A 24399-nucleotide genomic window follows, 5' to 3' on the forward strand; every position below is an offset into this window, starting at 1 on the left:
TGTTGCTAGGGGGATTTACTGTGAGACTTTCACTTCGTGTCATTCACAATGTGCGAGCAGCCAGTCAGCAGGTTTACAGCTGAGTAAATTCACCACTTTGTTGCAAAATTAGAATCTGAATAGAGGTGCACTGATACTGATACTGAAACTGCAACGGTAACAGGGATAACAAAGTCGGTCACAGAGAGTTGTGAGACAGCGTTTTTGATGCATGTTCGGATGCTGAGGGTATGGCGTCAAATTTATTGTCATCTGATAAGTCTGTCTCAATTCAGCAAATCAAGATCCCTGCAAATCATTACTCCATCATCCCATAGTAAATTCAGCCTTGCCATTTTTAGCACCTCTCGTAGGGTGGGCTCAGAAGCCAATCACTGTGCCTCTGGTGTTTTGGCACAAAATAATCTACATTCAGTTGGCTAGTAAGTGTTCAGTCAACATAGTGGCAGAGCACTTCACACAAGCATCAGTTAGTGCCAAATGCTTAATTAACTAGATCAGCTAATATAAGTACCAGTAAAAAAGAGAAACAAACAAAAAAAAAAGATGCCAGATAGTTTAATTTTAGCTTTTTTTATGTTGGTTGTTACTGTCAACAATTATATAAAATGCCTTTTGGTCCAGATTTTTTAAACTCATATTAATGTATGGTTTTAGAGTAACACTAGTTAAATAAATTACAATATGTTATTTTTCATTTCCTATTAAAGTTCAGTCAATATTTGTGACCATGAGTTGTACCCGAATGAGCTTTATTCAGTTGTAGTGTTTATGAATCAGAAAAGACTAAATCACACTTACTCAAACTAGCTCCTAAGTAGAAAAAAAGTGCTGAGTAAATTCTGCCTCAATTGGTTAATGTTTAGCCACATAAAAAGGCCCATCAAAAGTAATCTATAACCGTTTACGTTATATTTAGATTATTTTCACTACTTTACCTTGCTGTCAGACAGCTTTTACAAACAAACAACCAAAGCTGTTATGTCAAAGCCACCAGACTCTATTGACAAAAATTATAATTTTATTTTGCAGAACACTTGAGTTGTTGGCCTACCGCTGCCTCAGTCAGTCAGTGTGTAAGGTAAAGCAGTCCAAATATTTCAGATATATAAGGTACACTTCAACTTGTAATGATTTTTTAGCAGAAATATGTTTATGGCTGCCCTGTCCACAGCAATACATTGCTTTGCTTTCGTGCCATAGGATCTGGTTTGAGCAAAGCAAGAAAGTTCATAAAATTAGCACAGCAGAAACGTCAGAGAGGTCAGACCACTGTGTACAGTTACGGCTGAAAGTGGCAACAGAAATAAACAGGTTTGCTGATTTCACATGTCTACACTATTGAAGCCAATTGCCAGTTGTTGATTCAGAAAAGATTGATGTTGTTAGTGTGACGTCACATCGATTTGGTATGTACTTATTCCCCTGGGTGCTCTCAGTGTCATCTATAACATCTTTCCCAAGTCATTGTCTGTGGAGCAGCTCCAGACTGTATTCTTCATTATGTGACAAATCTGTGTTTTAGCACTCTAATTTAAGGATTTGGCAGAGAGTTGTTTTTGCTCACTTACAGGGCCTGCTCTTGGCATAGGAGATATAGACGGTCTCCTAGGGCGCCATCTGCTGGAGGGGCGCCGCTACGCCGCCAGTCCCCCTTGGCCTCGAGGGAAAATAATAATAAAATAATAATTTTCTATGCCCACTGGCGCCTTCACTTAGTGTTTTCTGTCTAGAAAATATATATATATATATTAACATTACAAATAAATAAACAGTGACATGTTCCTAAATTATGTGTGAGCACGGGATGTGTCGTTATTGGGTGCGGAGGTGCGGGTTAGGGTTAGGGAGCCTAGGGCACCAAATTGGGTAGAGCCGGCCCTGCTCACTTACATATTAGTACTGTTTTAGACCATAGGAATAACATGTATGAATTTTGAAAATGGGTGTGGTTTCCCTTTACGTGTACTGATTAGATGCAAGCTAGGTTTTTGCAATCTCGTGTACCAGGGTATTTAGAAATCCCAAAGGTATGTTTTTTAATACTGTCATGAATACAGGCGCTTCTCTTTCTATTGAACTTATTGAATGTAGTGCACAGCATGCACCACCAGAGCTCAGTCTTCAGTTTTTATACTGGTGGAACAGGCAGCTGGGAACAGGGGTAACAGCAATGCACACTTGTACCATTATATACCGTATACCCCAGTGAAATTTCAGTAAGGTATGAACGAATAAAATACTACATACCGCCCAAGCCTAATACATACATTATTAACTAAATGTTAAGTGTGTCTAAGAATCTGGACAGTGATGCCAGTGCTGTCTGAGCAAATTTATGCTGGCCAATAGGTGGCAGATAAACTAGGAGTATGGCATAGGCCATGCATTCCCATTGGTTTCTAAGGCTTGGATTTGTGGTTACTGCTTATCGTCATCTTGAGATTTCAGTTACTCAAGACAATAAATCCGAACTTGGTGACAGGCAACCCTGAGCAGACTGCTCCAAAATGTGTTCACATTATGTATTAATGCGATAATGATTCACAGAATTGCCACTGAGATATAAATCAAAAGACATTAAAGGTGCCCTGTGGAGTTTTAATTTAGGTTTACTTTCAGTATTTCTCACCAAGATGCATTGTACATTTTCGAGATCTAACAAATGTGTTGAGTGCATTTCCTCCGTCGTAAAACATTTGTAACGATGATTTTTTGAATAATTTAAATCCTTCATTGTTCATATCCACATTTTTTAAAGCAGTGTTCTTCTTTGATGCCTTTATTGCTGCATTGTGATGTTTTCTAGGCACATTACCCCACTGATTCATCAGAGGTGTTGGCAGATTGGACCGAAAAAAAGTAATCTACTGACTTCCAACAATAATTAAAAAATTGTAATAAGTCATAAAATAATATGAAAAAGAAGTCTGTTTTTCTTATGTTGTTATGTCTATTACCTTCTTTCTCATCCATTCCCTCTGCACAGTTGGGGAAGTTCTATCTCCCCTGTAGTCCTTGGTGATCTCTCTCCAATCCACAGCCTTTAGTACAGTCAGCCCACCAGGTTGTCCTAATTTACCCTGGCCGCATTCAGCACATTGATTGCCACAGACTACATGCCAACCTGGTAACTGGAGGCAATGGTGGTGTAGGAGTCACCAGTTGCCAGGTAGCTGAAATTGATGATATAATAAAACTGTCTCTAGAAATATAATGGCACAATATTTCGATCCTGTACAAGCTTATTTAACATTCATATTATCAGCACAATTATTTAAAACAAAGAAACCTTTAAGCTTCTTAATGTTAATGACCTTACAAGATCTGTTGGAGGTGGTGGCTCTTGGAAATTTTTTCTAATCCTTGTGATCTGAGGTCCAACTCTCCCCAGCAGAGTGTCAAGCTGCTCCCTACTTAGCCAACAGTGGACATGGAACAGGTTGCTGTTGAAAGAACCTCCTTCACTAGATTGAACCCCATAGAATGTTCTCAAGAGGTCAGGATATCATGCAACCACACCCTGTTCTTCTGTGCTGCTTTCCTTATAAGCAGGGCAAGTGCTAGGGCATGTGTTTTGCACATGACTGACATGTCTGACACAGATGCATCACCATTGCTAGCAACAAAGAAATAACAAAAAAAAACCCAGCCTTCTTTGCGCAAGGCTCATTGCCTTCCTAGAACATATTGTCAGATTTGTGCTTAACCAAGTGCAGTGCACACCATCCAATCTGAATGATTTGCAAATTCAGACACTTCATATTGTTATGATGAGCTTAAGAGGGTTACATTTTAAATTATTTAGGGTGCTACACAGAATACTTTTTGGGCAATAAAATGACTCAGTGATGCCGATACAGCAAGTAAGGCACTGCTTGGATTTTGATGCTATGTCTATTTTAAATGTGTGTGTATCATTCAGTGTTCCTTATACTCATTTATTGTGACAATAGTTCACAGATTTTTAGCCTTTTATTAAAACATCCTTTGTAACCTTGTTTTGAAAGGTTTATTATTCCTCCAATGTTTTATTCATCCTCATGTAGAGGGACAGAATGTAAAATGTTGTCCATACTTATCAGGAGTGATCAACATCCCCATCTGAAATGCCATTTTCTCAGAGTTGCTATGGCAACAGCTTGTGTACCGTGGGACTTGTGAGTACAAGAGAATATTAATTCAGTTTTGTAAGTTAGCATGCGTGATGTCAGCGCACGAAAAGTGGTATTTGGTTCACGGTGTATGGGTTAATTAATAGACATATGGAGAGAAAATGCAGCTGATAGTCTCCATGGAAATGTCTGACATGTTGCTAAACAAAGCTATCACAGTTGTGGGTGAGAGATGCAGAGAGGGCTTCTCCATGTCTGTCTGCACTGTGACTTTTATCAACAAAACAGCCAGCCAGTCTTCATAAACAATATTCAGTCATATGTTGAGATAAACCTGTGCATTAATTCCATTTTTTGCATCTGATTTAGTTTAGTTTGTACATTAGTTTAGGTTTAACTTAAATTACTTTTGTCATGCATTTAAAATGTCTGTCTTTTATGGATTTTGAGGCTAAAGCTGTCGCTATCTCTGTTATACATAGTCGCCATGTTTTTTTGGTATTAATTGTGAGGTCCTTGGAGAAGGCCGTGTTTATTTGTTCTCACACAGTGTCCATGTTGCTCTGCTTTGCAGTAACAGACTGACTCCCCTCGGTAAATTCAGACATTATTTTTAAGCTCTGGTTGTTTGAACAGAACCACTCTCTCTGACATTCCTGCTCGCCTAGCATTAGCATTAGCATTGTGGCAGCCACCCGTGCTTTCCACTGCAAAGCAGAGAATAATCCAGCAACTGGATATACTCAGGACTACACTAAAATACTCAGTCAAGTGTGGGTTCAGCTTGAGAGGAGTTAAAACTTTAAATAAAGTAGTGGTATTTCTTAAACGTCGAAGTGAACATTTCGTTGGTTGACAGCTGACATTAATCCTGGAATTTGTTCATTCCTTCTGATAGCATAAAAGAACTGAACTGAAAGTATGTTAACCTGGTATCCACAGCGCTTATTAATGTTCAACATGTCCTCATACATGGTTTATAATATCCTACAAAACTGCACATACAACAGTTTGTAACACCATTCTTTGGGCAACAGTTCAACGTGAACTGTTGCCCAAAGAATGGTGTTACATCCTCTGCATGTTTTCATAGTCATAGTCCCAGCGGTTTAGTTTCACCCTCTTGTTTAACTCTCAATGGAATGTAAAAAAATCTAGTCCACAAATCAGTTTCTTCCTAAAACCTGTAACCTGTGTAGACACAATGTTACAGACTGCAAGGCACTTTTTACTTACTCTGCATTAAAAAAAATGGAATTGAAATAACCGTTAGTTCATGTGTCCACACTATTGTTTAGTTTTCAAATGATTATTTTTTTAAATGTCGAGACAACATCGTGACAACCGGTATTGTTTTCACATTGTAAGTCTGTGTGTGTGTGTGTGTGTGTGTGTGTGTGTGTGTGTGTGTGTGTGATATCTGTCCCAGTGATATCTATTGTAGTGGGAGCTACCACCGAAGCATGTTTGAGCATTTTGCCAGGTGTTTATATGTCTATCCATGGACAGATTGTGTCACCACAATGACACCACAACCACACACAGAAACTTTAAAGGTATATAGTTAAAATATAATGAAGATAGAGTTTGAAGATGAGTGTGGTCTGAGCAGAGGGGTAGGAATTAGGAGGAAAGGAAGAAAGGAAGAGGCCATTGGCCCTCCAGTTTATGCCCTGGGCCAACATTTGTTTTCACCTGTGGCTTTTTTTTTTTTTTTTTGGAACAATCCCTTACTAGATTGTCTCTCATTTCATTTCATTTTCATCTTGAGGAAAATATTTTCATGAATACTTTAATCATAGTTTGTGTTGACAAAATTGATACTATTGTGAGCAGTAATACTGTCTTTAGGTAAATTTGTATCTTGAGTCTTTAAAGAGTCACAAGTCTGGTTTCAGACAAGAGCTGAAATGATTACTTATTTATTTAACCAGAAAAATCTCTTTTTCAAAGTGTCAATTTACAGATTGAAAACATAGAGCAAAAATACAAAATTAAAATGAACAACTCCAAAACAAGCAATATCAAGTTACTTAATTGATAATTCTATAAATAGGAAAATAATCAGCAACAACACCAACAATTGATTGATAATTTCAGACTTTTTTCAAGCAATCACGCTCAAATGTGGAGATTTGCTGCTGTTTCATCATCATGTATGATAATAAACGATAACGATAAATGATATTTTTGAGTTTTAGACACAATACTCATGTCAAAATTGTGACACCTTTCATGATTTTCTTACATTTTATGGAGGAAAACAACTGATTGATTAATTGATGAAACAACAATCAAGCAGATTAATCACTAATATTGTTAGTCAAAGCCTTTTTGTAGCCCTCTAAATCAGTGCGTACGTCTCTTTTCAGCAATCCAGTAGAATAAATAATAAAGTTACATGGTGTGGAATGCAGTCTAATTATACAGCTAATGTTACATCCCGTCTAATTAAACCATGAACTGAACCTGAAGATCTCTCTGAGGATGGTATATACAGTATGCGCCTAGTAATGAAAACATTTCAAAGTAGAACTGGAGCATGGGATGGACAAATTTAAATTAGTTGTCATGAACTTCTCTGCAAAGTCGTTGACTAAGAACATGTTGCACTGACCACAAGGCAGTGTGACTGTTACAGGCTGTTACTGTGCTGAATAACTTTCATACTAAGCTTGCCTGAGCAGTTTCAGCAGCCCTTGTGTATACCAATACAATATAAATAGAAGTATATGTTGGTCAAAACCATGTGTTGGAACGTGAAGAAAATTACCAAGCATTCAGGGGTTAAGTTGCACATACCACATACTGAGTTTGCCTTGTGGCATTGCTCCCTCATGAAAGAACTTGAAAAGCTCCTGTAAGAGCAGTCAACATAATATGAATTGGGACAGACTCCGTTATTGTTGGGTTAAAAGTCCTGGCCATCCTCCAAGTTTCCCACGTCCCTGCAGCAATGCTCGGATGACCCTTTGACTGACAGGCTGGTGAATGAGGGGCAGTACCTGGGAGCATTGGAAGCCAGGGATTGGATACGAGCTCTCTGTGTGCATTCTAATAAGACACTGCCTTCCAGAGGAATTGGACTCACAGCAGTCCAAGGTTAATCTAGATGTCAACACCTGCTGAGTGTGCAGCGGATTGCTGTGGGGTGACATCCCCCATCTTCCCCTCTGCTGTGGAAACTTAATGCGGCAGCTGATTTCATCGTCCCTCTAGGAGGAAGTGTAGAGGTTGGTATTTCAGTGCTGCCGTGCATGACAGTTCCTCCTGGCACTTTGGCTGCTGACCTGCTTACTTGCTTGCTTGATTGCTTCCTATCCACTCTGGCCACACTCCCAACCTCCTCTATGACATTCTCAAGCAGCTGAAGTGTTCATCTTTTAGAATGGTGTAAATATATGTAGGCGGGGGGACGGCAACAGAATCACCACCTGTGGTGTATCCTTTAATTCCTCACGTAAAAAAACATATCCAGTGTTTGAAGTGGAAAAAAAATGAAAGCCCCCTTATTCAAATATTTGTGTGTGTATGGGGTAAGGGTGTGTATGTGTGTGTGTGTGTGTGTGTGTGTGAACCAAAAGAGACAGTTATTAGTTGGTTCACAAAAAATAACGCTCTTTTTATCACAAGCAATGGTAGTGGCTGCAGGTTACAAAACATCAACATGCTCTTTGCTGCTAGTGGTGGCACTAATGTTAACGTGCTGCTCCGAGGCTGCATTTAGTTACGTAGGATGACTTTAAAGCTCTGTTGTGTCATCTTCTGACTGTTCGTGTTCTCTTTGTGTTGCCCTTTCGGATCCAGGCCAATATCATTGTAATGTAGCCTTAATTAGATTCACTGGTGACAGAGAAAAGGCAGAAGGGGGAGAACAAAAACAGGTGAGCATCACACAGTGCCCCCAGTGTGCCATGGGTAATGCAGATTATTTTTGGCCATTATAAATCCCCAAGAGAACCTGATTTGGAAAGGCAGAGAAGAGTTCCGGTAGTGTAAGAAAAGTGCTGGTGTGCAAGAAAAAAAATCAGCCATCTGATTTAGTTTATCTGAAAATGAATATTAGCTTTTGTCAGTTTTTAATGATTTCTCTCAAGCATTTAAAATTTGTATGTTTTTGAGTTTGAAGCACTTTGAGGGCAAAGCTTTAGTCATCTTATGGCTGTAGGGGCCAAATTTGAGCACTGCATATACGAGACAAGGCCACTCAATTAAGCAACATTATACGAGAGGGAAAATAAGTAATTAAGTCAGAATTAGCCTTTCAAAAATGAACGTTTTCATGTTTTCTGTTTACACCATTAATAAGTTCGCTGTTACTTTTCATAATCTGTGCTGTAATTCAGTAGTGTTGTAGAGATTTTTCAGGCATCATGTTGTCCATACTTTATGATACTGCCCTGAAATGCTTATGAACACATGTACATGTTTCATGTGTTATGAACACTTTAACAGTTCTGGAATTTTTTCCAGTGTAATGCTTAAGCATTAGTAATATTCTCAGTGTTGAGAATGGTATTCTGTCTTGCAGATTTGAGCACATTCTAAATGTCTTATTCACCAATCAGAGAGCTTGGTCAGAACTACATGTTATATGTGTCTGTATATAATTAAAGATGAGACACTCTTTGACCACATGGGATTTATGGGGTTTGACACATGCACAATCTACCTGGAGCTGTGATATTGGAGGGTTACAGCAAACAGTGTCATGGTGTATACCTGCCTGCCTGCCTCCTCCTCCTCCCCTGCTGCCAGTACTTTTCCACTCACCCTCCCTCTGCTCACTCCACCTGCAAACCACGCCCACCTCCACAGCCTGCTCACCTCACAGCTGCAACTGATCACCAATCAACCCTGCATATAAGCCACTCCACCACACTCACTCTCTGCCAGATTGTTCTACTGCACTATGCGAGACTTTCCAGCGTTCTTCTGCCAGACCTTCCGACGCCGACTCTGCCCGTCCCCGACCAACTCTCCTCGCCTGACTCCTCGTGTACCTACCTGCCTTCTGTCCCTGACCACGTGCTCTGTTTCGGCGTTTCAGAATCCTGACTGCTCTGCCTGGCTTCGACAATCCTTCTGCTCTCTCCTCATCGGTGCTGCTGCCTTCGCGGACTGCTTACCTGGTTACGGAACTCCTGCCTGCCCTCGACTATCCCTGTGCTCAACCGACGACGATCGTTCACCACGTGTTGTCGGCTCGACACGCTACGGGGCTTCCTGCTCTCCAGCTGCAGCAACTGCAAGGTTCGTGTCTTCTCCTCGTGGGATTCCCAGAGACTGTGTTTGCGCTCTCAGCCTGAAGAACGAACTTTTCGCACCACTGACTTTGAGCAGACTTGACTATTATTGTGTTGGTTTTAATAAAGTTTATTACCAACCGTCATCGAGCATCCGAGTACTGCATTTGGGTCCAATACACACTCGTTTCAGTACAATCTGGCCAGTCATGGACCCAGCAGACTCCACTGCTCTGCAGTCCCACCTAGCCCGCGTGGAGGGGATGCTTCAGCAACACGAGGCTCAGCTCACCTCCAACGCGGCGGAGGCTCGTCAGTCCGCCTCAGCTCTAACCTTGTTAGCCAACCAGGTCCAACAGATGGCGACATCGTTAACCCAGCACGCCGTTCCAGCTCTGAGTCCTGCTCCTACTTCAACGCCTCCCCCCAGCATGGCATCAGAACCGCGTGTGGGGGCACCAGAACGCTATGCCGGGGATCCGGAGGGTTGTAATCCCTTCATCACCAACTGCTCGATCCTGTTTGCCCTGCAGCCCCACACATTCGCCACGGAGGGAGCTCGAGTCGCCTTCGCCATCAACCACCTCACAGGTAGAGCACGCCTGTGGGGAACGGCGGAGTGGGAGAGAGGCACGCCAGCCTGTGCTTCATTTCAGGCGTTTTCTGAGGAGCTGCGCAAGGTTTTTGGTCCCGTCTCCGTGGGTCCCGATGCCACAGGGGGGCTGCTGAATCAACGGCAGGGAGATCAGACAGTTGCAGATTTTGCTATTGAGTTCAGAACCCAAGCTCGGCAGAGCGATTGGAATTCGGCCGCTCAGTGCGACGCCTTCCTCAACGGACTAGCCCCGTATATTAAAGACGAACTGGTGTCGTTCGATCTACCTCATTCTCTGGATGGACTCATTGAGATTACCATGAGGTTGGACAAACGCATTCAGACGAGGAGAAAAGAGCGACACCAAGAGGGAGGGGCTCATCATGTTCCGGTTCGCCAGCCGGGTTCTCCGGTGGTTCCCGGTCTGCCTCCCGTTTCCGCTCCAGGGGGTTCAGAGCCCATGCAGGTGGGTCATACCCGGTTGTCTCCTGAGGAGCGGGAAAGACGACGACGGGGAAACCTCTGCCTTTACTGTGGTCAGGGCGGCCATTTTGTCTCCAGATTCCTGGTAAAAGGGAGGGCTCAGCAGTAGAGAGGGGCATCCTGCTGAGCCGTTCCCAGAACTCTGCCCCTAACCCTCGTCCTTTGTTCCACGTCCAGCTCCTGCTGAAAGAGGGTTCCCACACCCTCGCTACCTTCGTTGACTCTGGGGCCGACGTTAACCTCATCGATAAGGAACTCGCCCGTCAGCTGGGGATTGAGCAGGTCCCTCTTCCTCGTTCCGTGCCGGCTCGTGCTCTAGATGGACATCTCCTGGGGACAGTAACTCATCAGACCGTCCCCCTCTCCATGCTCCTGGCAGGTGAACACCACGAGACCATCCAGTTTCACATCCTGGATTCTCCCAACGTACCACTGATCCTTGGATATCCGTGGCTGCGACGCCACAACCCCCACATAGACTGGGCCACGGGATCGGTTCTGGCATGGAGTCCTTCCTGCCAGCAGATATGCCTCCAACAGAGGGTCACGCCCACACCGTCTGCTAGCTCCAGTCCCTCTCCAGACCACTCCGGGGTGCCCTCTGATTACCACGATTTTAGGGAGGTTTTCAACAAGTCTAGAGCCACCTCTCTACCACCTCATCGACCGTATGACTGTGTCATCGATCTCCTGCCTGGGTCTGTTCCTCCCAAGGGTCGTCTCTACTCGCTGTCTGCACCTGAGAGGGAGGCCATGGATACCTACATCTCCGAGTCCTTGGCTTCCGGTATCATTCGACCCTCCTCGCCGCCTGCTGGGGCTGGATTTTTCTTCGTAGGCAAGAAGGACGGTTCACTCAGACCCTGTATCGACTATAGGGGTCTGAATGAAATCACGGTTAAGAACCGTTACCCTCTCCCCCTCATCGCTTCAGCCTTCGAACTGTTGCAGGGGTCCACTATTTTCACCAAATTGGATCTCCGCAACGCTTATCACCTGGTCCGCATCCGAGAGGGGGATGAGTGGAAGACGGCGTTCAACACTCCCACAGGACACTATGAATATCTGGTGATGCCATTTGGTCTCACTAATGCTCCAGCCGTTTTCCAAGCCCTGATAAACGACGTTCTCAGAGACATGCTGAACAAGTTTGTATTCGTCTATCTTGACGATATTCTGATTTTTTCCCGGTCCAAGCAAGAGCACGTCCATCATGTTCAGACGGTCCTGCAGCGCCTTCTGGAAAACTCTCTGTTTGTAAAGGCTGAAAAATGTGAGTTCCACGCCCCTTCTGTCACCTTCCTGGGTTACATCATCAGCCACAACCACATGGAGATGGACTCCACCAAAGTGTCCGCAGTGTCCTCCTGGCCTGTACCTGACTCCCGCAAGCAGCTGCAGCGGTTCCTGGGGTTCGCCAACTTTTACAGACGTTTCATTCAAGGCTACAGCACGGTAGCCGCTCCTCTCACTGCCCTCACCTCCTCCAAGACCCAGTTCCGCTGGACCACGGCTGCAGAGAAGGCTTTTCAACACCTGAAAGAACGCTTCAGCTCAGCCCCCATCTTACTCATCCCTGACCCGTACAGGCAGTTCGTGGTGGAGGTAGACGCCTCTGATGTGGGGGTAGGGGCTGTGCTCTCCCAACGCTCGGCAGAAGATGGCAAGTTGCACCCCTGTGCCTTCTTCTCCTGACGTCTGTCCCCAGCGGAAAGAAACTATGATATTGGGAATCGGGAACTGCTAGCAGTTAAACTAGCATTGGAAGAGTGGCGGCACTGGCTGGAGGGCGCTAGGGATCCCTTCCTCGTCTGGACTGATCATAAGAACCTCGAGTACATCCGTTCTGCCAAAAGAGTGAACTCTCGCCAGGCCCGGTGGGCCCTCTTCTTCGCCAGATTCCACTTCACGCTCTCCTATCGTCCCGGTTCCCGCAATATCAAGCCCGATGCCCTGTCCAGACAGTTTTTGATGGGAGAGGAGGATTCCACTCGCTCGGACAATATTCTTCCCGCCTCCCGTCTCCTGGCCGCCTTCACTTGGGAGATCGAGGAGCGGATCAAAACCGCACTGGAGGACCAGCCAGGGCCCAGCTCATGTCCACAGGACCGCCTATTCGTCCCTCAGGATTTCCGGTCGGAGGTGCTGCAGTGGGCTCACAACTCCCGACTCACCTGTCATCCGGGGATAGCTCGGACCAAGGAGGTCCTACAGCGGCGGTTCTGGTGGGCCACCCTGGACGAGGACACCAGAGACTTTGTGAACGCTTGTCCCATCTGCAGCCAGAACAAGACCCCTCGCCAAGCCCCTGCCGGCCTTCTGAGACCCCTTCCTGTGCCTCATCATCCGTGGTCCCATATTTCTCTGGACTTTGTTATCGGTCTGCCACTGTCGGGAGGAAACACCACCATCCTGACAGTGGTAGACCGATTCAGTAAAATGGCACATTTTGTGCCCCTGCCGAAACTCCCCTCCACCAAAGAGACTGCTAGTTTGTTGCTGGACCACGTATTCAGACTCCACGGACTCCCCACTGACGTGGTGTCTGATCGTGGGCCCCAGTTCACGTCAGCATTCTGGAGGGAGTTTTGCCGCCTCCTGGGAGCGTCCACCAGTTTGTCTTCGGGTTACCATCCCCAATCCAACGGTCAAGCTGAAAAAATGAACCAGGAGATGGAGACGGCGCTCCGATGCATGGCTTCGACTCAACCTGCCTCCTGGTCTTCGCAACTTATGTGGGTTGAATATGCACACAACACTCTGGTCAGCTCTGCCACAGGACTCTCCCCATTTCAGTGTGCTTACGGCTTCCAGCCCCCTCTGTTTCCCGAACAGGAGAAGGACACTGCGTACCCGTCAGTAGAGGCTTTTATCCGGCGCTGCCGCCAAACCTGGTCACAGGCCAGAACTGCCTTGCTGCGGGCCTCTGGTTGATATGCTACTGCTGCCAACCATCATCGTTCCCAAGCTCCCTCCTACCGGGTGGGACAGAAGGTGTGGCTTTCCGCCAAAGATCTCCCTCTTCGAGTGGACTCCCGGAAATTGGCCCCCAAATTCGTGGGCCCTTTCCCCATCGACCGCATCATCAACCCGACGGCTGTTCGGCTTCGGCTGCCCCGCTCGATGCAAATTCACCCTACGTTCCACGTTTCTAAGATCAAGCCGGTCAGAGAAAGTCCTCTACAGCCTGTCTCCCAGCCGACTCCGCCCCCCCGGATCATCGATGGGGCTCCGGCGTACACTGTACGTCGTCTGCTCCGCTCACGTCGCCGTGGGAGGGGCCTACAGTACCTGGTGGACTGGGAGGGATACAGTCCGGAGGAACGATCGTGGGTGCCAGCCCGACAGGTCCTGGACGTACAGATGGTGGAGGAGTTTCACCGTCAACATACTGACCAGCCCTCCCGTGCCGCCCTGGGGCGTGGCTCCACTCCTCGTCCTCCTCCTGATTCCGGGGCTTCTGGGGGCGTCGAGGGGGTTCCTGCGACTTCTCCGGAGGATGATTCTTCTCCTGCTGACAGTGACCTTGATTCGGACGTCTCCGAGGAGTTTATAAGTTTCCCAGAATCACCACAGGGCATCCATGTGGTCACTGTGTGATTCTATATTAACATCTATACAGATATTTTCCAAAATAAATGGTTTTACCAATATCTGACATGACATTACCCACCGTCTGTCAATGACCGCACATTTAAAGTAACAGAACAAAATGCTTCCCTGAGCCAGTCTTTTAAATTACAGCTGGATTTTAGAAAGTTGTGTCTTAATTGCTGCTTTATTATTTACATGGTCTTTTATACAATTTTACAATACTTTAAAAACTTTAACAAACAACAGTGTGTCTTTTTTTCTTTTGCTCAAAGGCACTGAGATAGTGAAAGGGGGAGAGATCCCATTCAGTTTGGTCATTCTGCTATGTAAAGGCTGTGTGGTAGTCTAATTAGCATCAACACAAGTCCTCTCGACTCTCATCACCCTTCAGTTTTTCAGTTATAAATACAGGCCTTCATCAACAGTCAATGTGCAGACTGAAGAGTAGTAATACTGTAGTAATACTGTGGTCTGAAGTGCAAGAAATTCCAAAACAGCCAAAGCATCGTCTTTGACCAAATGCCATGTTTAGGAGGCACCTGAAGGCAGGGAACCTCATTTCAGTGGTAATTGTCAGCCATTCCCCAAAAGTGGACTCACTTAACCCCCAGAAACCTTCTGAATCCCCCCCAGCCCCCCCCCACGCACAAAAAAACACACACACACACTTCCTCCTGTCACACTGTGTAATCCTACCAGCACACCACCTCTTTTGCATTTTGTCAAAATTAATTTATTTTCTCCGCAGATCAACCTAATTAGAAGGAAGGCTTGTGGTGAAAATACGTCTTTATTGCTGTCATCATCAATATCACACTCCTTATCTGGGTCACCGCACACTGATTGGCTGCATGGCAAATGGAGTGGAAATTTTCCATTTTGTTCGGAGTCTTTCATGTTTCAAATGCACGCCTACTGGGGAAACGATGTTGCATATTGGAGGGTGTAAACAGTTAACAGGTCTCCTTTTCCCACAAACACCTTGTTGTGAAAAGAAAAGAAAGAGATGCCGAAATAGTAAATAGGCAAGATAAAGGTTAGCCCGTCTTCTGGGGACTGAAGGCTCTATTCAATCACACTTGATAAGAAAGCCTTGGGGATTAGTCAAAGGCATTCTCCCTGGGTGGTGAGAAGGCTGCTCTGGGTTCAGGTACTCAGCAAAAACACTGTTTACAGTGCGATAGCACCGGAGACTGCTTTGAGGCAGAACAGAAGATTATGATTTCTCAACTTATCAAACGGAAGGAGCCATTTTTGATCAAATAGCACTGGGCAATTTTGCATTCAAGGTCAGTACATTTGCTTGCGTGTCTGCTGGTAAGAAAACAGCAAGGTATTGGATTATATAATGAGCCTCAGAGTAGCTTCTCTTTTTGTTTGTACAACCTCTTCCTCACAAATGAGCTCGCCTCCTCATCTTTGCACCAAAGAGCAGATACAGAGCCCTCAGCTCCCATTTTTCTGTCCTTGTGTTTTCTATAACGCCACCACAATTATCAATGAAGTTCAATACCTGCTTATACAAGCCGAGCTGACACAGCTGAATACAGTTCAGGATTTTTTTCTGATGAAATGAGACAGAACATCTTTGGTGAGGGGAGTGAATCATTTCCTTGTAGTCATTTTGTTTTTGAAAGACACAGATGAAGATGAGTCAGACTGAAATACTTGAAGGTGAATGCAGTTTTAAAAGCAATTTTGAAATAACGCCTTTCCCGTATATGTTTGGATTTTTGCTTGAATGACTCAGCTGTGTTGCAGCACTTGATGCTGACAAACAATGCTGGAATCCTGAGAAGCAATCTACCTGAGAAACACAACAATATATTCACTTTAAATACACACACTCAGCAAGAGCTTTCATGTCATATGCATGGGAGACTGTTCACTGCAGCAGTCAGCTGGTGTGTATGAGAGGAAAATACTAAGTACCTGTAGTTCAGCAAATAAATACTGTTTGGCAACTGGAGGACCAGCAGTGGCTGCAGATTAGTAACTAATATTAACAATTGTCATCACATTGGTAATCTTAATCTATCAAATGTTGCAGTGGGATTTCTGTTGCTGGAGCTTGTGTTTATGGTCCACATCAGGGGTTTTCAAAGTCTGACGCATGGGCTCCACTTAGACAAAATCATGACATTGAAGAATACTTAAAAACGTAATGACACTTATGCAAACTCTGGATTTTTAACTGGCATGTTTTTTCTTCAATTCAAAGCAGATATATGGATATTTACTTGCAATGGCCATTGGAAATCATGATATTCTTAGAAAGTGAAAGTTACATTGAATCAATCAATCAAAAATGTATTTGTCACATAAAACTACACAAGGTGCAACTCCAGTGAAATACGATTTCATCGGTTCCTTTACTTTGTGCAATGTAATTTCATCCTTTTCTGCTTCTTCTTACGTTGTTTGCTACTTCTTTATAATTGTCCGTGATTCTGGATGGTTCTGGTCATCATTGTTTGTGGTTGTGGAATGATTTAACTGTCCATACATTCCCACCCCGACATGACAGTTGCGGGGTCGCTCCTCCTGAACACGGGCAGTGCCGCTCTGCAGCCATCTTTGAGTGGCATGTAGCAGTGATCCACAGCAGGAACTGGACAGCACCCCACATTCCCACTGTCAGACCAGTCCTTATTCACCGTAAAGCACATGCCTCCTAATGTGTGTATGATATCAATTTGACTCAGTTATGACTCCAAAAATGGTTGTAACATACACCTTTAGGGGTGCGATCTGTGGTTTCCTTTTGAGTGGGGTGTAGAACTTGCTACTTGTCGGGGTACTGAGTAGTGATTCATGTTAAATTCGTCAGTACTAAATGTTGGTACCTTAATGCACATCCCGGTGAGAACACTAGGTTTAGACCAGAGGTGATAGTGCTGCGAAGTTCCCTGAAGTGTGGAGGCCAGTCACAGGGATCCAAGGCTGGTGGCTAATTCCAGGTACCAGAACTGTCATCGGTTCAAATGTGAACTATACACAATCCTAGTTACCTTATGCAGTAACCGTAGACAGCCTAGTACAAGGAAGGCTCTACAGCTGGTGATCAAAACTGCCCAGAACATCACTGGTTCCACAGTCTGTTCACCCTGCTGCCATACAGAAGTATCTGCTGCAGAACCACCAGACTACTGAGCAGTTTCCTTCCCCAGGCTGTGAGACTCCTCAACTCCTCCTTTAACACCAAAAAGATGTGGCAGGATTTAGGATCAACTTCAATTTAATTTCTTATTAAACCATGTTAAGGAAAAACAATAAATAACAACAATAAATAAACAATAAATCTACCTTGTACCTTGTACCTTGTAGACCTCGGCCAGAAACAGATGGTCATCAGGTGGTACATAACCTTCACTGAGTGTTTCAGTCCTTAACCATGACACATGCCAGTTGGTACAGCAGTGGTGGTGAAGTCCCTGTCCATCTGCTCCTGGATTCCAGCTTCCCTGCTCTCACCTATTCCATATCCAGCAAGAGGCTTGTTCTGCCTTCTCCCTGATTATGCAAGCTGCTTGTGTCTCCTCCTTTTGTCCAAGCGCAGAGCTGACAACAACCACCATGCTGATTTGGCTGGGAAGCCTCTGCAGCCAATCTCCACAAGGAACAACCATGCCTGCCATCCCTTGTTCTTGTACTCCTGAACTAAGGGCTGGTACTTCAAGGTCTTTCTCCCAGGGGCCTTATGCATCCCTCTTCCTTCCCACGACACTGTCAGCTCAACCAGATAGAGGACAGGAATCCCCCTTCCTTGCAATGCCATTTTAAAAACCTTTCCTTCTCCTTGCCCACTGCCAACCAGATAATAGAGTTACATGACAGATTTGATAGGGTGTTCTCAGTTTAATGAGCAGCTGTTCTTCAGAAAAATATTAGAGGAGGAGGCCTCCACATTGTTTTCATGCAACATTTGACATTTTTGGAACCAAACTGTTCTTTGGATTCCCTGACAATAACTGTCCCCACTGGGGAGTTCCCCAGAGAATAACAAACCTTCAAGGTTTTTTTTTTTTTTTGTTTTGTTTTTTTTTATTGTTGGAATTGGCACCAACAATAGTAGCAGTTAAGTGAGGTATGCCAGCTGGCAGTCCATGTAGTCATGTCACTTTTGCACAACTTACAAAGTCATTTTGCTGACATAAATTGCATTGTATTTCCCCCATGTCCTATATACTCAGAGAAGCCTGGACTTGTCCAGTCCATTTGTCCGTGTTTTTTAGCACTTTTTTGTCATGAGCTGTTTGTGTTTTGTGTTGTCTGTTGTTTACACGAAAAAAAGGTTTTCAAAAATGAAAATGTTCCTCCTTTCTAAAAACACCTATATGGTTACAGTAACTATATTGTAGCTGTAATTAAGGAGGACAGGAAACAACTGTGTCATTGAGAGTTTTCCCACCATAAGCAAAGCTTCACTACTCCTTTGACATCCGTTCCTTTTCCCTGCAAAAATAATGAACCACCAGGTCTGTCTTGCATCATTATAATAAATGAGTATAGATATTCTGAGATTATAACCCATTAATTATTACACATTAGTAACCACCCACTGCTTCCAGTGTGCTCTGTAACTCCTACATGTGTTTCATACCTTCCATATTTTTAGCAAGTATGGTACTTGTACATTAGGAAGATAAAACAGCACACATCTCATTGTTGGACCACTCGTCACCTTATTTAGTATGTAAGATGGGGATTGAATGGTCTCTAGCAGATAGTTTGCTGTAAGAGTGTTCTTTAAGGGAAACATCATTATGTTTTAACCAGGACCCTATTTTCCTACATTTCTTTTACTTCTAAGTGACTAATGGGTACAACAGTTTGTTCTGTTTGGGGCCATAGCCCACTCAGAGTACATTTACAAGTGCTTATATTTGCCATTGGCTCTAAGTTTAACAAACTAAGAAACAGTGCTAGTGTATCAATAGCTACCTATATACTACGTCTACCTATATACAAAAACCATGCACCTGCTTTTAGCAGGACCGAACATCATGAAAACAAGAGAAGTTGGGTAGAAAAATCAGCACAGACACTAAAAAAATTACTAAATTATGTAAAAAAAAACCAAACAAAAAAAACCAAACAAAAACCTTAAAAATAAAACAAAAATAATGATAATAAAAATAAAATAAAAATAACTGAGTCACTTTAGCTGATAGGTCTGATGTATTGTTGCCAAATAGAATCACTTTCAATGTCTTACATAGGCTAGTGCATAACATACAGTATGTCTTTTCTTAGTAGAACAGACTATTGTTATTAATACCAGTATGAGTGCATTTATTTGCACATGGCATTATTTGTTTTAAAACATAATCCTTGAACTGGTAAATAAAAACTCAGTGTTTAATTTTTCAACTAATACCATTTGCAGAAGATAATTTGCTTTTATAGTCCTCTGTTAGTTGTCTAACATTGGATATTAGGTAACAGTACTTTGCAATCAAGGTAGCAGAGTTTATGTGCTGCTGACACCTGTGAGTCGGTGTGTGTGTGTGTGTGTGTGTGTGTGTGTGTGTGTATGTTAAACTGTATATATCTGACTTTTCATTAAAAATGAATGACGTAATGTGTACATTTTGTCTTCCTTGTATATATTTCTCAGCTCATGTTACAGGCTGCACTTGGAGCAAGCAGACATTGAAACTGGAAACTTGAGACACTCCAGACTGAACCACAAACACGAGAACACACACACACACACACACACACATGCACAGAGAGAGAGAGAGAGAGAGAAAGAGAGAAACCTAAACCCACAAAACACTGTGTAATTGTAAATCTATAAACAGTTAACGTAGCACCATCATAATGCACTGCTGACTGACCTCAAATCCCTCGGTGCTGACTGTGTCTCCATTTTCCCATTGTTTGGAACGGGGAAGCTAAAGCCATAACGGAATGGCTGTCATCTAATATGTGGACACTCGCCAATGAAGCCTCATAGCATTCAGCAATAAAGCCTAAATGTTCCATGTTTCTTTTTATGCATCATCAAACTGAGGTGGTTAAAGGTAAATGGCTAATGGTGTTTTACTGCAACTGTTCAATTCCAGCTGTGGACTTTTGTCGCCTGGCTCCATCATGTTTTTAGATCACTAGGGTTGACAGACAACATGTTCTTTCTTAAGAATGACATGTTATCCACCTCTGAGCAAAGCACCCAACCTGCTGTTGTTCCAGCTCTTAGTTTGCTGGTTAGTGTAGTTAATTAGACGAGACCTGATCTCACTCTTCCCCTAATACACTTAGTATAGTATGTTGTCAAAAATCTGACCAAAACGTCATAGTATAGTATGTCATCAAAAATCTGACCAAAACATCATACTAAAGTATGTCGTCAGTAATCTGACCCAAACATCATAGTATACTATGTCCTCAAAACGCTGACCAAAACGTCATACTATAGTATATCATCAAAAATTTAGAACAGAACGTCATACTATAGTACATTGTCAAAAATCTGACCAAAAGGTCATAGTATAGTTTGTCCTCAAAAATCTGACCAAAACGTCATAATATAGTATGTTGTCAAAAATCTAACCAAAAGGTCATAGTATAGTGTGTCGTCAAAAATCCAACCAAAACATCATAGCATAGTATTTCATCAAAAGTCTGACCAAAATGTCATGGTATAATCTGTTGTGAAAGTCTGATCAAAAAGTCACAGTGCTAGTAGTTCATCAAAAAATCTGACCAAAACATCGAACAATGACAGTATGTCTTCAAAAATCTGACCAAAGTCTGACCAAAATGTCATAGTATAATATTTCGTCAAAAATCAGGCAAAACATCATCGTATAGTATGTGGTCAAAAATCGGACCAAAATGTCATAGTATAAGTTGTGGTCCAAAATTGGACCAAAACATCATAAAATAGTATGTGGTCAAAAATCAGACCAAAATGTCATAGTATAGTATGTGATGCAAAATCTGACCAAAACACCACCTAAACATCATAGTATAGCATGTTGTCAAAAGTCTGACCAAAACATGATAGGATAGTATTTCGTCGAGAGTCGGTCCATAATGTCATAGTATATTAGGTTGTCCAAAGTATGACCAAAACGTCATAGTATAGTATGTTGTCTAAAATCTGACCAAAACATGATAGTATAGTATGTTGTCAAAAATTTGACGTAAACGTCTCCAAAATATCAAAGAATAGTATGTCATCGAAAGTCTGACCAAAACGTCATAGTGTAGTATGTCGCAAAAATCAGACCAAAACATCTTAGTAAAGTATGTGGTCAAAAATCTGACCAACCATCATGGAATAGTATGCCGCCCAAAATCTGACCAAAATGTCACAGTAAAATACGTCCTCAAAAATGTGACCAAACATAATACTATACTATTTCATCGAAAAATCTGACCAAAACGTCACCAAAACATCAAAGTATAGTAAGTCGTCAAAAGTCCGACCAAAGCATCATACTATATTATGTCTTCCAAAATCTGACGAAAACGTCAAACTATAGAATTTTGTCAAAAATCTAACCAAAACATCATAGTATAATGTGTTCAAAAATGACCAAAACGTCATATGTGGTCAAAGATTGGACGAAAATGTCAAGGTATAGAATGTGGTCTAAAATCTGACCAAAACATCATAGTATAGTTTGTCGTCCAAAATCTGACCAAAACTTCATAGTATAGTATGTTGTCAAAAATAGGACCAAAACATCATAGTATAATTTGTGGCCAAAAACCAGACCAAACCATCATAGTATAGTATGTCTTCCAAAATCTGACCAAAATGCATGTCTTCAAGAATTCGACCAAAACGTCTTTGTATAGTATTTTGTCAAAAATCTTTGCAAAACATCATACTATAGTATGTTGTCAAAATTCTGACGAAAACATCATAGTATAGTTATATAGTATAAGTTGACGAAAATATGACCAAAACGTCCACTATGTCGTCAAAAGTTTGACCAAAATGTCATAGTATAGTATGTCATCAAAAGTCTGACCAAAACATCATAGTAAAGTATGTTGTCAAAGGTCTGACCCAAACGTCATAGTATATAATGTTGTACAAAATCCAACCAAAACGTCATAGTATATTATGTCGTCCAAAATCCGACCAAAACGTCATAGTATATTATGGCGTCCAAAATCTGACCAAAACGTCATAGCAAAGTATTTCATCAAAAATTGGACCAAAACTTTATAGTATAGTATGTGGTCAATAATCTGACAAAAACATCATACTAAAGTATGTTGTCAAAAAATCTAACCAAAGCATCACCAAAACATATTAGTATAGTATGTCATCAAAAGTCTGACCATAATGTCATAGTGTATTATGTTGTCCAAAATCTGACCAAAACGTCATAGTTTATAATGTTATCCAAAATCTGACTAAAACGTCATACTATATTATTTCGTCAAAAATCGAACCAAAATGTCATAGTATGGTATGTGGTCCAAAATCTGATCAAAACTTAATGTATGTCGTATGTTGACCAAAGCATCATAGTATAGTATGTGATCAAAAATTTGACCAAAATGTCATAGTATAGTATGTGGTCAAAAAAAACATCATAATAATAATAAATAAAAATAATACATTTTATTTATAGGCGCCTTTCTGGACACTCAAGGTCACCTCACATTCAATGATAAAACAAACACAGCAATAAAATTGACGTTAATAAATTAAAAAAAAAAACAACAAAAAAACAATGAAATTAAACAGTGCAGTGTGGTCAGTGGTAATATGTAAATGTGAACAGGTAAGTTTTTTGATTGGATTTGAAATGTGGGAGGTAGTCAGTGTTGTGGAGGTCAAGAGGGAGTGAGTTCCAGAGCTGGAGAGTTGAGGGGCTGAATGTTCTGCTCCCCTTGGTGACAAGAGAGGCAGAAGGGACTGTGAGGTGGATGGAAGAGTAGGATCTGAGTGTGCGGGCAGGAGTGGCAATGTGGAGGAGATCTGAAAGATATGGGGGTGTGAGGTTGTGGATGGCTTTAAAAGTGAGGAGCAGTATTTTGTAAGTGATGCGTTGTGTAATGGGGAGCCAGTGGAGCTGCTGTAAGACGTGATGAATGCGGGGGGGTTTGTGAAATATTACGAGCAGTTGAGTTCTGAGCCAGGTGGAGTTTATGGAGGTTTTTTTGAGGGATCCCAAATAAAAGTGAATTGCAGTAATCTACTGTAAGTCGGAGGTGACGAGGCTGTGGACCAGGATGGCAGTGGTGTGAGGAATGTGAGAGGGGCGGAGACAGTTGATATTACAGAGGTAAAAGTAAGCGGACCGGGTAACATTGTGGATATGGGATGTGAAAGAGGTAAAGAGTCTGGGTGTCATCCTCAATAGCACACTCTGAGGGCTGGGGGCAATGGAGGAGTAAGGAGAAACTGTGGAGTTTGGATAAGGTGGATTTAGTGCCAATTAGAAGTAATTCTGTTTTATTGCTGTTTAATTTTAGGAATTTTGAGGTGAACCAGGATTTTATTTCAAGGAGACAGTTGGTGAGGGAGGCAGGTGGGAGAGTGGAACTGGGTTTGGTGGAAAGATAGAGCTGGGTGTCATCAGCGTAGCAGTGGAATTGGATGTGGTGTTTATGAAGGATATGACCAAGGGGGAGAGGGTAAATGATAAACAGCAGGAGCCCCAGGACAGAGCCCTGTGGCACACCTGTGGTGACGGGGACTGGATGGAAAGTGAATAATTTTAACTGAATGAACTGACTGCGGCTGGAGAGGTAAAATTAAAACCACGCGAGGGGTGTGTTAGATGCCAATGGAGTGAAGTCTGGCAAGGAGGATGGAGTGAGAGATGGTGTCAAAGGCAGCGCTCAGATCAAGCAGGATAAGTATTGATAATAGTCTGAAATCAGCTGCAAGGAGTAGTTTGTTCGTGATTTTGACAAGGGCTGTTTCGGTGCTACGGAGGGGACAGAAACCAGATTGGAACTGTTCATACAGATTGTTATGGGAAAGATGGGTGCAGAGTTGAATGGCGCCGTTTTTTCAAGGATTTTGCGAAATAAATGGAAGATTTGAGATGGGACGGAGGTTATTGAAATTGTTTATTGAAATTGTTGGGTCTGCACTAGGTTTTTTCAGGATTGGAATGACAACAGCTGTTTTGAGTGAAGATGGGACAGTATCAATGGTGAGTGAAAAATGGATTATTTCTGTGATATGAGGGGCCAGGTAAGGAAGAGTGGCTTTAACCAAAGTAGGAGGGAGGGGGTCAAGTTGGCAGGATAAAGATTTGGATTTTTTAATGAGATCAGCGATTACAGTAGCAGAGGGTAGTGTAAAAGATGAAAATGGCTGGTTGAGGTATTCAGAGGGGACCAGGGAAGATGGAGTTTGGGAGATGCTTGGGATGAGTTG

This window comes from Plectropomus leopardus, chromosome 1 (genome assembly GCF_008729295.1).
Source record: "Plectropomus leopardus isolate mb chromosome 1, YSFRI_Pleo_2.0, whole genome shotgun sequence".
NCBI classification, from domain to species: Eukaryota; Metazoa; Chordata; class Actinopteri; order Perciformes; family Serranidae; genus Plectropomus; species Plectropomus leopardus.